The sequence below is a fragment of the Lemur catta genome, chromosome 2 (genome assembly GCF_020740605.2).
Source record: "Lemur catta isolate mLemCat1 chromosome 2, mLemCat1.pri, whole genome shotgun sequence".
Classification (NCBI taxonomy): domain Eukaryota; kingdom Metazoa; phylum Chordata; class Mammalia; order Primates; family Lemuridae; genus Lemur; species Lemur catta.
This window is the reverse complement of record NC_059129.1, coordinates 78,520,209-78,534,898: the sequence shown is the minus strand read 5'-3', so window position 1 is coordinate 78,534,898 and position 14,690 is coordinate 78,520,209. Positions and strand designations below refer to the sequence as shown.

Genomic DNA, 14,690 nt, shown 5'->3' with positions numbered 1-14,690 from the left:
ATGAGGCAATGTTAGAAATGTATGCTCCATAAGAAACTACCATCTGTGCATTTTGACCTTTATGTCCCATAGGTATTTTAAACATAGTCCCTTAACTACTTATTACTGTCCTTTATCCTTTACCTCACGCTTGCACTTCCATATTCACCATCTTGGTGAAGGGTGCCAGGTGTCTGAGCCAGAAATTTAGGGTCAGCCTAGGTTCCTTCTTGTCCTATAACCCTCCCCCACACAACTAGTCACCCAGTCTTGTAACAAGGGTAGTGCATATTCATTTCCTTTCTTTCCTCACTATGACTGCAATATAACATAGTGCAGCCATTTTTAAAGTTTTTTACTTTGACCCATAACTTTTAAAAAAATGCATTACATGTATATAAAAATAATTGAAATAAAATTTTCATAAAATGATACTTATCCTTACTGTACATAATATATCCTGATATTTTCTGTTCTACTCTATATTCATTTTAAAAATGTGGTCATAGGCCGGGTGTGGTGGCTCATGCCTGTAATCCTAGCACTCTGGGAGCCTGAGGCGGGTGGATCATTTTGAGCTCAGGAGTTCAAGACCAGCCTGAGCAAGAGCGAGACCCCGTCTCTACTAAAAAATAGGAAGCAATTATCTGGACAACTAAAAATATATATAAAAAATTAGCCAGGCAGGGTGGTGCATGCTTGTAGTCCCAGCTACTTGGGAGGTTGAGGCAGGAGGATTGCTTGAGCCCAGGAGTTTGAGGTTGCTATGAGCTAGGCTGATGCCACGGCACTCTAGCCTGGGCAACAGAGTGAGACTCTGTCTCAAAACAAAAAAAGTATTCTTTCTTCCAAATCTAATGATGTGAATACAAATAGAACTGCTATGGTTTCCTTTAATGCTACTCCAAATGCTTTGGAGATAGAATTTGATTTATAGGCAAATTTACTTAAAGATGTCATTGAGGAGTAACAAAATCTGAAAGTATGCATTTAAAAATAGCTTTAAAAAATTAAAAAAAAATAGCTTTAACCAACTTTTGGTTTTGTTCTTTTTAAGTAAAACAAAAGTCCCCCAAATTAAAATAAACTCTATAAAATTCAGATTTTACTAATGATTCAACCACAAATTATAAAATAAGAAAATTATTATTAATAGTAAACAGCTCAATGGTTTCATTTCTTTCTCCACTAACAAAATAATTAACTTGTACATTTTATCAAGTGCTTAAAAATTTTAGCCTTTAAATAGAGCAATAATCAGGCCAGGTGCAATGGCTCACGCCTGTAATCCTAGCACTCTGGGAGGCTGAGGGGGGAGGATCACTCGAGGTCAGGAGTTTGAGACCAGCCTGAGCCAGAGTGAGACCCCGTCTCTACTAAAAAATAGAAAGAAATTATCTGGACAACTAAAAATATGTACAAAAAATTAGCCGGGCATGGTGGCGCATGCCTGTAGTCCCAGCTACTGGGGAGGCTGAGGCAGAAGGATTGCTTAAGCCCAGGAGTTTGAGGTTGCTGTGAGCTAGGCTGATGCCATGGCACTCTAGCCAGGGCAACAGAGCAAGACTCTGTCTCAAAAAAAAAAAAAAAAAAAAAGAGCAATAATCAAAGAGTATTAGCTTTCTGTACTGCAAAGCCAAATAGTAACAACCAGATTAGACTAAATTTGTTTTTATAAGAGCAGCCCACTTTCTATAATACATCTCCAGTTATTCTGTTCTTTACACCCAACTCAAGCTTTCCTAAGCCATTCGATTTCTTTTAAACATCTAATATATTAGATACTTTTAAAAAGTTAATACGATATGCCAACAACCTACTATTTACCTGGAATCTATTAATAAATGTAAAAATTTCAAGCAATATGATACCAAGAAGTTAGATTTAAAACTGTTGAATTTTTTTATTTATCACATATTTAGGTAAAACATACAAAATTGTGACAGTACATTTTTTTTTGGAATGGTATTAAAAGGTGTGCATTCCAAGACATTATATACAATATGTCACCCCTTAAAAAATTAGTCATTGTGATTTCTGGATTGTCTACAGTTGGAAAGCCTGCTTATTATTCTACTTATTAATTTTTATGAAAATTCTATCAATCAAACTCTATGCCTTTCCCCAAAAGGAAAATGGGAATAATCCTATTAGTAAACATTTGTAGGAAGATTTTAACTGTATAATAACTGTATCATTTCCACATAGCACTAAACAAGACAAAGGCCTGCAGAAAATGAACAGTTAGCAGTATCACAAATAGGGAAATATTGCATTATCAATGGAAGCCCAGGAATATTAAAAATAAAACTCCACATTGCTTAATGACCATTAGTAGAATTTATTCCATAAATGTAATCTTTAAGAACAATAAGGAACCTGATTTCTGTTAAATATAATTTCAAGTGGCAAACATATAAAAATGTGGTTCTGTTAACTTTGTTTCCTTTTTTTCTGAACAGCAAAATCCTATATAGTATATAGTGAAATGAAATGTTAAATGGTATATTCTTAGAAAGTTCTAGTCCTACCAAAAATGATTATATTAAAACCATGTAATATCACATAAAAACTTTTGAAACTGTGACCTAATATTTTGGGCTGACCTTTTAAAAATATTAATTCAATAAACTGGCTTTCACTTCTGTAAGTTTACAAATTATTTTGGTCTTTTTTTCAAGGTCAAAGTCATGTTATTAAGAACATAATAGGGTGAATAAAATTGCATATTTTAAGGATCTTGAGAATATGTTACATTTGGCTAGCCTATTTTTTGCAGGCTTCGGACCTTTTAAGTAGTTCTTGCTTACTGGTAACTCTATTAAACCGTAGGGTAACACACCGAAGGCATTAAATTTGAAACCAAAAAATTTGGAATTTAGCAGATCTAAGCTTGCATCCTGGCATTACCACTTACTATTTTAGTATCTCATGGTACATTCTTTAACCTCTCTGAATCTGTTTCCTCGGGTATAAACGATGAATAACAATACCTGCCTAGAGTCTTGAATGAAGATAGAATGAGAGTACGCTGCCTGGAACATTCTGAGTGCCGAATAAATGGTAATTTCATCCTCAGCTGTCCCTGAGTGCTAACAATCCCGATTTGCTCTTTGGTGACAGACGTTTCTTTGTCCACATAAACACAGCATGTTTCTTAACTCTTCCTAGCAACTTCCTTTGAAAGGAATCCGCCCATACATTTAGTAATCTACATAGTATTAACTCTAAGAGTCAATATTAACCAGTGAGCTATTTAAACAGAGTATTAGCAGAGATAGATTAACGAATTGAATAAAAAGTATTTCAGTGCAAATTGGGGATTGCTCATTTTATTTTCACTAACAGATGATTGCCATCTCCTACAGATTCATTGCGCGTACAGAAATCACATTTAATTACAATATTGTTTAGGTGGGCTAGTCCGTGTAACTTGAAGTAAAATATCTTGACAAGATAAAATGAAAGCTTTGAATTAGTGCAAAGGTGGGAAAACGAGGTCAAGCGAGAAGCAGGAATTACCAATCTTCGTAGTCAGAAGATTGATTAAAACGCATTTGTCTTCAAGAGTTTTGCAGAATGGAGGTAAAACTGAAGGAGAAATTGACATTGTGAGAACAGCAGAGTACATGTTAAACCGTCTCTATGATCAGAAGCCTCAGAGCGGCTTAAAACCCTCTTCAGAGAGGATTTTCTTTTTACCTTCCCTGCTCCTGCAATTAATGCCGTTTAAGGCGCTGCCAATTCTTGAAGGGGAAAACATGCCACACAGCAGCTCTCAATAGGCTACTGACATGCACCTCAGGACATTTCTTTAAAAAAATTGTGTGCTAATGTTTCAAATGCCATTCCACACCAAACCCGTTCCAAATCCTAAAAATCATTTTCAAGCCAAACTCACGGCGCGTTTGTAATTCACGAAGGTCAGGACCTGGAGGTAGAAACATTCGTGCACTAACCCCACGTCCTCCTAAAAATCAGGAATTTCAGTAAAAAGACCGAGAAGTACGACCCATTTGTTTATAATTTCTTTATAATTTAAAACCTATTGATTTTCAAAAAGGAGTCGTGACAAATGCCAATGTTTTTAATAAAGCAGTCCCCAATTTTACAATTCTTTACACGAACCCTCTTCCCCCTTCGCCCGCGTCTTTCTCCACAGGGCCCCGCGGGCTCAGCAGTCACGTCTGCTCCACACAGCCCAAAAGAAAGAGGCACGCTCTGTGCTTCGCCGCGAACAACTTCCCTCCGCGGTCGCCGCAATAGCTAGAGCCATCGACCAATGGCCGCCTTCTCCCGCGCTCTTTGTCCCGCCTCCCAGTTTCACTGAAGCCAATAAAACGGGCCATTGGAAACAGAGGCCAATGGGAGCTCCGGGAGAGGCATTATCATTGGTTCTGGTCGTCGCGCAGTGCAGTCTGGGCCTCCGCCTCCGTTACCGTGGAGCCGAGGTCGCGGCGCCGCTGCCACCCAGGATCTGCGGTTCCCGCCCCTGTCCCATCCCAGTGTTCAAACTTTTCGCACCCGGGTAACCTCAGCAGCCGCCCCCCAGTCTCTGCAGGAGCCAGGCACCCGCCAAAGAGGCGGCCGGACGCTGAGGCCCTGGTGGGGAGTTCGGTCCGGGGAGGGAAGGCAAGGAGGCGGGACGCCGCGTTGGCTCTGATGAGAAGCGGGGGTGGGTTTTGGGATGGGCGTAGAGACCGGGGGGGGGGGAGGTGGAGGCGCGAGGTGGGACTGGGGTGAAGCGTGGGGGTGGGGGCGTGGGCGGGGGAAGCTGCCGATGGGGGCGTTCGTGGATGGGCGCCTGCGGGTGGAGCTGTCAAAGCAAGGGGATGAAAGGATTAGGGATAGGGGAGGATTTGGGGACTGCGGGGAGAAGAAAGTCCTAGGAAAATAAGTCGAGAGCGGGGCAGCTGGGAGAGGGTCGGGAGGAGGGAGGTTGACCGGCGGATGGAGGATTGGGAAGTTAGGAGAAGGAGTTGGGAGAAGGTTATTTCCTGGGATGGGGAAGAGAAGGAAGGGAGCATAGTGCAGGCGTGTCTACAGAAAGTGTTAAGAGTTATTAGAAACAAAGACTCTGGAGGCCCTAGAGACTCAGGGCGGGAGAGGAGGGGCGAAGCCAAGGGCCAGGAAGGGGAAGAAGGCTTTTGATGGCTCTGGGATAAATAATAGGTTTATTTTTAAACTGTGATTAGAGTGAAAGGCACATTTGTCCAGGCAGTGAAAATTTTACACATAGTCTTCAGGGATGGGATGAGAGGAGTAAAGATGGTTAGCAAGAAATGTGCCTTCTTGGCGCATGTGAGTTGGAGCGGGTATTCAAATACTTGCTTGGTGTTTTGCTTCGGGTGGACCGTGGAGAGCGCTGGCACACTTCACCTGAATAACCTCCTCCTTTGTTCACTTTGTGGCCTTGGACAAATTATTAACATCAATTAGTAACAAATTGCTAGCGTCATTTTTTTTTTTTTCCATTTGGGATAGATTTGTTGTGAGGATTAATTTTATCATCGTACTTCTACTTAGGTAAATGAAAAAAGTGGATGGTTTGTTAAAGTGTATTTGTTTTTAGAATATTTAGTGTGTGAGCTATTCTTTGGGCTGCATTGACTGGAGATTTTCTTAATCTTTTTCCATCATTGACACTCCCCTGCCTTCCCAAAATCTAAAGAAGGTTTTGGCTCCTCTCCTTAGGAAAGTACACTTGATCACGTGAACACATATGTGTTTATGTGTCTCCTTTACCCTCAGGTTAAGAACTTGGATTAGATGACTCTTTGGGATCAAAAGTCATCGTTTAAATGATTTTTTTGGGGGGAGGGGTCGGCTATGTGCATTTTGGAAAAAGTTAAAACCGATAAGATTCCAATTCTTTCTCTCTCTTTAGCATGGTTGTTATTTTAATCTGTATTTTTTCCAGTTGTAGTTACACATTGGAATTTTTTATTACTATTTTAAATATTTCACCCTGTGATTTGTTGCATGTTGACCAATATGTTTGTTCAAACACGTAATGGGAAATAATGGTTTGTTTTGATTTTCTAAGTTGACAAAGTGTCATTTCAAATAATATTTGTAAAATATCAAAAGTAATTGATGACCTTGGAAAAGAGATTTTTGTTTTGTCAAAGTCACATCTCTTCTGTTAAACATTTCATGGAACCATAATTTTGTAAGACACAGTAGGAGCCCATTACAATAAAGATGCTACGTTCTCTCCTGGTTCTTCTCCTGCTTGTCATTCTTCAACTCCTTTGAAGGATACTCTTCCTCTGTCCACCATTTAATTATTATTTTTTTCCATAACTCAGTTTTCTGTCTTCTCTTTTTATTCTGTGTCATCTTCTGGGCTGAGTTCATCCTCTCCTTTGACTTCTACCATCTATATTAACGCACTCCCAGTTTTTTTTTTGTTTTTTTTTTTTAATCTGTGTCCTGGAACTCTTTAGTTACCATCTAACTTTGCTAGCTAATTTTTGATATTTCCGCATAGATTTCCCACAAGCATCCCAAACTCAGTGTGTATGATATTGAACCCATCACCTTTCCCTGCCAAAGCATTCCCAATTGAATGGTACCATATTCTCCTATTTTTTAAGTCCCAAACTTCGGAATTCATTCAGGTTCTTCTCTCATCTCATATTCCACATTTAATCTGCCATCAAGTCTAGTTTATTTCTTGATAAACATTTCTGGAATCAATTCTATATATCTCTAGTTTCACTACCTTCGTTCACACCACTATCATCTGTCAGCTGGTATCAAGCCCACCTGGTATTCTTCTTCCAGTCTTACTGCCCTCCAGTTCTTGGTTGGAGATGAATCTTTCTAAATGTCAAATCTGATAATTTTAACCCCATTGAAGATCCTTTGTTTTCAACCAACTCTTGTTATCACTTACTACTTTCTCACTACTCCTCAGCCAATGCAGTTTAAACCAGCATTGTCCAATAGAAATAAATGTGAGGCATATACATATTTTTTCAGTAGTCACACAAGAAAATACAAACAGATGAAATTAATTTTAATAATATATTTCATTTAACTCAGTATATCCAAAATATAAAAAAACAGATCGAAAAGGTATTTTATGTTTTATGTACTAAGTTTTCAAACTGTCTCATGTATTTTATACTTCCAGCATATGTCAGTTCTGACTAGTTACATTTCAGGTGCTCAGAAGCCACTGTGTTGGACAGCAAAATTGTAGAGTATTTGCAGTTAAGTGATATGCCATGGTTATCTAATTTATTTTACTTTTGCACATGCTGCATCCTCTTATTGAAACAGGGTCTTGCTTCACTAATTGCTTTCTTTTTCTAACCTCATTTACCACCCCACTTTCCAAACACACACACACATGCACACACACAATTATACTTGTACTTAACCTCTGCTAATATCTTAAGACACAATTTAGGCATTATCTCCTCTGGAAACAGTCTCAAACTCCCTTCTGTCCTCCAGTTTTAGTTTTGAGGTTGCTTAGTCTCCTTTACTTCCTTTTATCATTAGTACTTATACTCTGTTGCATTATCTTTCTTCTCTTGGCCGGGAATTCCTTAATGGTAGGGGATCAGTTGTGTCTTATTCATTTTCTTGTATCTCTAGCTTCATCTGTAGTTCAGCGCCAGACACTTAGTAGGTATTTAGTAAATTTCTTATAAAAGAATGAGTGAATATTCTGTGATGTTTTCATTTGACTGGCTAAAATTTAGGAATACATACTGTAGTTACGATGCTTTAATTTGACCTATTGTTTCAAAATGCTGTTTAAAAGAATCTGATTATGCTATAAATTTTAAATCTAGCATTTACTGTGATCTGACTGATTATACTTAATATCATACTTACAATCCAAACATTATTTTTATTTTTTTAAGTTTTATTTTCTTTTTAACCAAATAGTTTGATTTTTAAGCAAGAGTAGGTATCATGCAAATATTAATAAATGTAGTAGGATAAGGAAATTGTTTAGAAATATGCAGAAACGTAATAGAGGAATAGAAAAACTTGGTTTTATTTGTTTCTTAGTCTTTTCTCCTTTGGAGCAGTTATAGTTTTAATGTAGCAATATAGCTTTCACCTTTATCTCATCTTTAGCTGCTTATTTTCCTTTTTGGGGAGAGAGATCTCCTTATGTGTATCTTTCCTAGTTTATTTTCATTTTACTTGCCTGGTTGCCTGTTATATGACCTCTTTTGCTGGCAACAGGGTGGACAGTTAGCAATGTTTTATACAAAGAAGATGAGCACAGAGATGTGTCAAGAAATTAACAGTTAGTTGATTTTATACAGTTTTTTCTTTAAGAGGCTTGTTAGAGTCACATAAATTCAGGTGATCATTATGACATTCTATATATAGTAGACTCTATAGCTTAGATTTGCTTTCTGATTCATTTGTAACAGGATATAAATGAAACATTCTGGTAATCTTTCTGACCTGTTTATGTATAACCTATACTGTTTGGGACTTTTTTAAAAAGGAAAGTTTATTTTTGGATGAAAAATGATAAGTATTAGGCCTGGCGCGGTGGCTCACGCCTGTAATCCTAGCACTCTGGGAGGCCGAGGCGGGTGGATCGCTCAAGGTCAGGAGTTGGAGACCAGCCTGAGCAAGAGCTAGACCCCTGTCTCTACTAAAAAAATAGAAAGAAATTATTTGGCCAACTAAAATATATATAGCAAAAATTAGCCGGGCATGGTGGCACATGCCTGTAGTCCCAGCTACCCGGGAGGCTGAGGCAGTAGGATCGCTGAAGCCCAGGAGTTTGAGGTTGCTGTGAGCTAGGCTGACGCCACAGCACTCAATCTAGCCTGGGCAACAAAGCCAGACTCTGTCTCAAAAAAAAAAAAAAAAAAAAAAAATGGTAAGTATTAGATTTGATAGCTTTCTAGCATTGCTGTAGTAGTACTCTTGGCCATATTTAGAAAATAAACCGTTCTTAAGAATTGAAATTGGGCAAGACTTATAATTTTTCTTTTTTGCTTTAATTAGTTAATTTGTTGCTTATTGAGAAAGAGCTAATGGAATGCATACAACCTCCCTCCCCCAACACACAAACAGAAACAGGGGAAACAGGTGAACAACTGTTAACTGATTCATTCTTGGTTACCACAGATTAGTTTAAATTAGAGAACTATACATGGAATATACATCCTCAGTTTCTTATCTGTTAATCTAGATAACTCTTTTAAGAGAAAGAATAACTATTCACTTAATCATATTATGACTAGATTATGTTAGTCAAATAGAAATTATTGGTGTAACTGCAGGCAGAATTTATTGTCTGAAGCCTTAGTAGGTCATATCATTTATTTAAAATTAATGCAAAAAAATATTCCAACTTTACAATGGCAATGGCTCGGAGCAAAATTTTTTGATTTACTAACTTTTCCCTCTTGGGAATTTTAGACATTAAGTAAGTCTTATGTAATTATTTTGAAAGAGGGAAGATTTAACATTTCCTGTAAAACAAAAAGGGAAATTTTATAAAATGAGAACATTAATATTCTATTTGGAATAAAATTATAGAATAATCATTCGTTTACAAATAATTAATGAATTAATGTTGTGGTTATTGTGGTGAACTAGACAGACAAGATATCTGTTCTCATAGGTCTTACATTTAGTAGGAGTAAGACAAGAAATATCAGATTAATTTCCAATAGTAACAAGGTCTATGAAGAAATTAAAGCAGAGTAATAGGATAATGTGACCAGGTTCACTTAAGTAGAATTGTCAGGGGAGCCATCTTTGAAGGTGACATTTGTGCTGAGAATGGGAAGAAGAGGAGGAGCCACCTTTGTGATGTTCTAGGTAGAGCATGCAGCAAGTGCAAAGGCTGTGAGTTGGTAACAAGCTTGGTATGTTGGAGGCACAAAAGAAGGCAAGTTTGCCTGAAAAAAGAGATGAGGGGAAGAGTGGCATGATGTAAGAATAGAGAAGTGGACAGAAGAGCTAGATTGGGTATGAGTTTGCAGGCCTGGGTAAGGAATCTGATGGCCATAGGACACCACTGAGGCGTATTAAGTAAGAAAGCAGTGCATTTGATCTCTATTTCAAGTCACTTTTTCTAATTGCCGTGTGAAGAACTGGGGGGAAGACAAGGATGAAAACAGGATATCAATTAGGAGTCTATTGCAGAAGTCCAAGTGAGGAAACATGGCTTGGACTAGGGCAGTAGCAATGGATGGTAAGAAATGGTCAGATCTGGAATATATTTTGGAGGTTAAACTGTCTGGTTTTTTACAGATGGTTTGGGTGTGGGATGTGAGGGCAGAAGGAATCTGGGATGATCCTTAGATTTGTGTCATGAGTAATTTAGTGGGTGGATATACTATTTAATGAGATCAGAAAGGTAAGAAAGAATAGAGGTGGAAAGGGGACAGATTTCAGTTTTGGACATATAAATTTAAAATGATTTTTAGATATCCAAATGGAGTTGTCAAATAGGAAGGTGGATATACATGAATCTGAAAGTCAGGGTAAATGAGGTCTAGATGAGATCACTTAAGGAGAGAGTGTAGATAAAGAAAAGAGGGCCAACATGTGCTTAGAGATCAGGAAGAGGAGGCAGATTCAATAAAGGAGACTGAGAAAAGACAGCCAATGAGGTAGTAAGAAAACCAGGAAAGTAGAGGACTATGGACACTAAGTAGGAAAAGAGAATGTTTTAGGAAGGAGGATATGATTGGTTGTGTCAGACTCTGCTGTGAGGTCAAGTTGGAATAGGACAGGAAATCGGCTAATGGATTTAGGAAGATGAATGTCATTGATTTTGACAAAAGCTATTTCAGTGGAGTGGTGGGGATAAAAACCTGACTAGTGTGGGTTCAAAAGAAAATGGTTGGAAAAGAAGTGGAGATAATGTTCTAGATTATATATTACTCTTCAAAAAAATTTTATTGGAAAATTGGAGTAGAGAAATTGGGTTGTTGATGCAATAGTACATGGAATCAAGTATGAGCTTCATTAGAGCCTCTTTCGTAGGAATGATCCTATAGAGAGGGCACAATTGCAGGAGCACAATCCTGGACATTGAGAGATAGTGTGGGAAAGTAGGCAAGTAAAAAGGTTTAGCTTTAAAAAGGAGCAGAAAGGCTTCTTCAATTTTAGCAGGGTTGAGAGGGCAGAGTATTGGGTAGATACAGGTGGAAGTAGCTTCAGAGATGAAGTAGTTCTCATTTGATTGTTGTAATTGAGGTTTTCTTTCTCTTTTCTTTTTTTTTTTTTTTGCATCATCATAGCTCATTGAAACCTCAAACTCCTGGGCTCAAGCTATCCTCCTGCCTCAGCCTCCAGAGTAGCTAGGACTACAGGCAGGTGCTACCACACCTGGCTAATTTTTCTATTTTTTGTAGAAATGGGGTCTTTCTCTTGCTCAAGCTGGTCTCGAACTCCTGGCCTTGAGCGATCTTCCTGCCTGGACCTCCCAAAGTGCTAGGATTATAGGTGTGAACCATCGTGCCCAGCTCTGATTGTTTTAATTAAAATATTAAATAGGTCTCTCAACTAAAAGTCAGAAAACTTATAGTCTATTTCAGGTTTTACTAACTGAGTTTTGTGACCTTACGTAAATTATTTGTGAACTTAGGTAAGTCATTCCTTTTTTCTGGGTCTCAGTTTCCTTAATGTTTGCAAAGACAGGAATGATTCCCTAGGGTCTCTTCCAGTGGTAAATTGTTATTTATCCTATTAAGCTATAGTACTTTATCTGTTTACTTTATAAGAAAAATTAGTGTTATTGTTCTTTACCTCATCTATCTTTCTCTATTTCCTTCCTTCCTTTCTTCCTTCCTTTCTTTTCTTTTTTTCTTTTCATCTTTTCTTTTTTCTTTAACTTATAATAAGCCTATTTGCTTATTTGAACTATTTTTCTGAAAGCACTGTCAGCCAGGCAGCAGTATTTCTACAAGGACCAAGAACTAATTCTTAAAAGTGAAGTTTTTTCACAAGTGTCTAAATTTACATTCTCTAGGAAAGCTTAGCTATTTGGGTTGTTATATTTCTTAAGGAGAACCTGTTTATTAAATGCTGTGAAGAACTGTAACATAATATGAGATGATACAAGTGCTATAGGTAGGTTAGAAATACCTTATTTCAAAACAGAGCCTAAATATTAATAGAAGTTTGGCAAACATAGAATATTCTTTAGTGTTCATGGGGCTTTTCTTGAGTTTGTTATCACTATTAAGAAAGTATTTTTATGTAATTAGTATGTAATTTTTTTTTTTTTTTTTTGAGACAGAGTCTCACTCTTTTGCCCAGGCTAGAGTGCCATGGCATCAGCCTAGCTCACAGTAACCTCAAACTCCTGGGCTCAAGCAATCCTCCTGCCTCAGCCTCCTGAGTAGGTGGGACTACAGGCATGCGCCACCATGCCCGGCTAATTTTTCTATATATATTTTTAGCTATCCCTATAATTTCTTTCTATTTTTAGTAGAGACAGAGTCTCACTCTTGCTCAGGCTGGTCTCGAACTGCTGAGCTCAAACAGTCCTCCTGCGTCGGCCTCCCAGAGTGCTAGGATTACAGGCGTGAGCCACTGCGCCCGGCCTCTTAGTATGTAATCTTTTAAGGGAATCTATAAAGGCTGATACATACTTTATTGTGACTTTTTTTCTAAATTACATCTCTTCAATGGAAGAGCCAGACCCTTTCTTAAAAGAACCCATAGTATATTCTTGCTTTCTTGGTTTCTTCATTGTCTAAAATGGCATCTGTGTATTATTAGAAATTTTTCTTGACCAAATGGGTCAAGGGTAGCTTCATAGACTTTGAAAAATTCGTCATTTATATCAAGTTGTCTAAAAGGATGAGAATAATTTTTAGAAATAATTGACTTAAATGACTTATATTTGCTGTGATAGATACAGATCTGACCATGTGTGTTTGTCTCCTCTCTCCTTGGAGACAATATTAAAATAATACTAAAGAAAAAAGAATAAACATCATATTGAAGGGAAAGCAGAGTATTTTCAGTAGACAAGAGATTACAACACATTTCTGAAAGACATAAAGAGTAGTGATGGATGAAACAGATTATAGCAGAAAACTGTGTCCCAAAATATTCAAGAAGGGGTTGCAGCAAAGGAAGATTCTGATATATTCAATAGAATCTCAGAGAATCTTGGGATTGAGGTCAGAGACAAAGGATGGTTGAAAATGAGAAGGGAGAAATAATTGACTTACGGAATAGTTGTGCTCCTTTCTTACTCAAACCCATGCACAGTAACAGTTCCTATAATACTCCCTGTTTCTTAACTCCTATCTCTCTTTCACATCAAAATATCCAGAGGTTATTTCTTCTGTAAATAAAAACAAAGACAACAATAAAGGAAAAGTCGCATTGCCATTGTAGACACTTGTGTCTGCAGATAAGCCCTCCTCATTCTAGCTTTTAGGGAATTCCCTATATAATATATAGCCTGTTTAATGGCTGATTCTTTGTTTTTCCTCTGACCTAAAGCAAACTAATCCAGTCAGGAAGCCCTGCTCACATGTATAGTGTTTCCATTCACTCTTCTTTTTTCTTCTTTTTAAAGTTTCAATGGTAAACCAAAAATTATCTTCAAAGAAATAAAACAAAAGCAACAGTATATAAATGAAACGGAAAAACTGGTACCACGTGAAGCAGATAACTCTTGGATCAGAAGAGACCTTAAAATCCAAGCCAACAGACATACCCAGCATTATGTGAAGGAAGAACCACATTCTGCCAAAGTAGTTTCTCAGTTAAATTTTAGTCTACTAGTGGCATATCTAAGAGGGTCATTTTTGACATTATACAATGTTAAGTTTTATTTATGTATATAAAATATGAATGCTTATATGAATAAAAAAAGAAAATGGCTATTTAATATTCTCAGAGGAAAAAAAAAGTTTCCTTAATAAAGCAAGAACAGAGTAATTATTTTAAAAATCAGAACAAAAAGTTATTGGAAATTAAGTTATTGGCATAATTTTAAAAATGGTTAGAAGATAAATTGAGTAAAACTCTGAAAATAGAGGAAAAGACAATGAACAGGTTTGTTATTTAGTAGAAGTTTCAAAAACATCAAATGGAAAAGGTCAATTATCAGAAAAGTAACATAAGAAAATCTCTAATGCTTAAAGATATAAATTTCCAGATTGAAAGGAAGAGGGGGAGAAAAGGGCTCAACACAATGAAGAAAGACCCACTCCTATTCATGTCATGGTGAAATTTCAGTGTAACAGGAGGGAAAGTCAGAAAAGCTCCTAGGGAGGAAAAAAGAAAAAAGATACCTGTAAAGGAATGAGAATCAGATGACTGTAACTGGAGTGTAAAATCCCTAAGGGCAGGCAGTTTTTGTTTTTGTTATTGTTCATTACTGTTACATCGTGAGAGCTCAAAAGATATATTTTGAATAAAAGAATGACTATAACAAATGTCTCACAAGCAATACTGAGGGTTTAAAAGACAATAAGGCAGTGTCTTCAAGGTTCTGAGAGAAAATAACCTAGAATTTTGAACCTATGAAAACTATCAAGTATGAGGTAAAATAAAAACATTCCCAGGCATGCAGGGACTTAGAATATTTACTTCTTAAACCATAAAACCTTTCTGAAAGAGTTATTAATGATATGGGCCAATAAAATGATGACAAAAACTAATAAAGACGATGACATGGGCTAAAAGAAATAGTGCACTAACTTAGGAATTCAATAAAAGTACTTCCAGAATGACAA

General features: G+C 37.2%; 1 protein-coding gene across 1 annotated transcript in view; it reads left to right on the top strand.

Moving 5' to 3' along the window:
* Positions 1–4,691: 4,691 nt before the first annotated feature.
* The window catches only part of LCA5 (lebercilin LCA5), a 42,577-nt gene continuing 32,578 nt past the window's right edge, over positions 4,692–14,690 (top strand). The window contains exons 1-2 of the mRNA XM_045543927.1: positions 4,692–4,707; positions 5,464–5,505. The gene's annotated coding sequence lies outside the window, so the exon portion shown is untranslated. The remainder of the gene's footprint in view (positions 4,708–5,463; positions 5,506–14,690) is intronic.